Consider the following 2,173-nt stretch of genomic DNA (forward strand, 5'->3'; position numbering starts at 1 on the left):
CATCAGTTTTAGAACATCTTCATTCTTTTTAAAAAAAATCATTTTCTTGGGGGCTCATACAACTCTTATAACAATCCATACATCCATCCATCGTGTCAAGCACATTTGTACATTTTGTTGCCCTCATCATTCTCAAAACATTTGCTTTCTACTTGAGCCCTTGGTATCAGCTCCTCATTTTCCCCTCCCCTTCCCTCCCTCGTGAACCTTTGATAATTTATAATTTTTTTTTCATGTCTCACACTGACTGATGTCTCTCTTCACCTACTTTTCTGTTGTCCATCCCCCAGGGAGGGGGTTATATGTCGATCATTGTGATCAGCTCCCCCTTTCTCCCCCCACCTTACCCTTCCCCTCCTGGTATTGCTACTCTCATTATTGGTCCTGAGGGATTTACCTGTCCTGAATTCTCTGTGTTTCCAGCTCTTATCTGTAGCAGTGTGCATCCTCTGGTCCAGCCAGATTTGTAAGGTAGAATTGGGATCATGATATTTGGGGGTGAAGAAGCATTAAAGAACTAGAGGAAAACTGTATGTTTCATTGGTGCTACACTGCACCCTGACTGTTTCATATCCTCCCCGAGATGCTTCTGTAAGGGATGTCCAATTGCCTACAGATGGGCTCTGGGTCTCCACTCCACACTTCCCCTCATTCACAATGTTATGATTTTTTGTTCTGGGTCTTTGGTGCCTGATACCTGATCCCATCGACAAGCTGGTGTGCTTCTTCCATGTGGGCTTTGTTGCTTCTCACCTAGATGGCTGCTTGTTTACCTTCAAGCCTTTAAGACCCCAAGTGCTATATCTATTGATAGCTGGGCACCAACAGCTTTCACCACATTTTCTTATGTACCCATTTTGTCTTCAGTAATCATGTTGGGAAGGTGAGCATCATGGAATGCCAATTTAATAGAACAAAGTGTTCTTACATTGAGGGAGTATTTGAGTAGAGGCTCAATGTCCATTTACTACCTTAATACTTAACAAATAAATATATGTACATAGACCTATATCCCTATAATTATATATTAATGTATTTACATATGTACATACCTGTACTTATACCTCTATAAAGGTCCTTTGTCTCCTAGTTCTTTCCTCTATTTCCTTTTACTATCCTCCTGTCTCACTATCATGTTCGACCTTCATCAGCTCCCAGTAATTCCTCTCAGGTACACTGCACTTGATCAAGCCCCACCAGGCATCCTATGCCCTCCTCACCATTGATTTTAGATCATTTGTTGTTCCCTTGTGCCTGGGTTTGTTGACTCCCCACTTCCTTTTCCCCACCTCCTCCTCTCCCATGTCCCTCCTAGAACCGTCGGTGCATCGTTTTCTCCTTGGAATTGTTTATCCTGCCTATCTTACTAGATAGACATGAAAAAACAAAAACACAACAAAAAAAGGGAAAAGCCTATAACTAGTTCTAGGTCTGTCTGTTGACCTTTATGAGTATTTTCCAGTCAAGTCTGATTCGGTGTCATGCCCTGCCCCTGAAGTCTACTTTTGGATTTCATAGCTTTGCTCCCCTTGCTGCTCTGTTGCACTCCCTTCTTGTTTCGCCCCCGGTGTGGTGGGGTCAGATTGGGCACAATGCTCGTACTGTGTCTCTAGTACAACTAAGCATCTTTCTAACAGTCTTTGCTTTCAGCCAAGATCCATCTGACATCAGCAATGGTATCCCTCGTGCCAAGTCTTCTGAATCCTGCCTGAACCTCTGGTGGCTACTTGTCGATGTCCTGCTACAACCATTGTTAAATGAACTTCAGCAAAATCTTACTTGCATGTGATATAATGCTATTGTTCTATAATTTGCTCTCTGTTGGGTCACCTTTCTTTGAAATGAGAAAAATATCGTTTTCTTCCACTGGGCTGCCCAAGTGGCTATCTTTCTTAGAGGAGTGAGTGCTCCCTGTGCTTCACCTGTACCCCTTAACATTCTGCCAATTCCTGGGGCTTTGTGGTTTTCTGGTGCTGCTGCCCTCAGTGCTCCTTGAGTACCACGGACTCCTGATCACACTCTTGAAATGATTGATGTCAACCATTCAGTTTGGTACCGTGATGCTGTGTATTCCTGACAGCTTCCGGTGGTGCTTCCTGCATCATTCAATGTTTTGCTCGTAGACTCCTTCAATAGTTCAACTCAAGGCTTGGGTTTTTTCTTTCGTCTTTCA

This window comes from Tenrec ecaudatus, chromosome 8 (assembly GCF_050624435.1).
Source record: "Tenrec ecaudatus isolate mTenEca1 chromosome 8, mTenEca1.hap1, whole genome shotgun sequence".
NCBI lineage: Eukaryota > Metazoa > Chordata > Mammalia > Afrosoricida > Tenrecidae > Tenrec > Tenrec ecaudatus.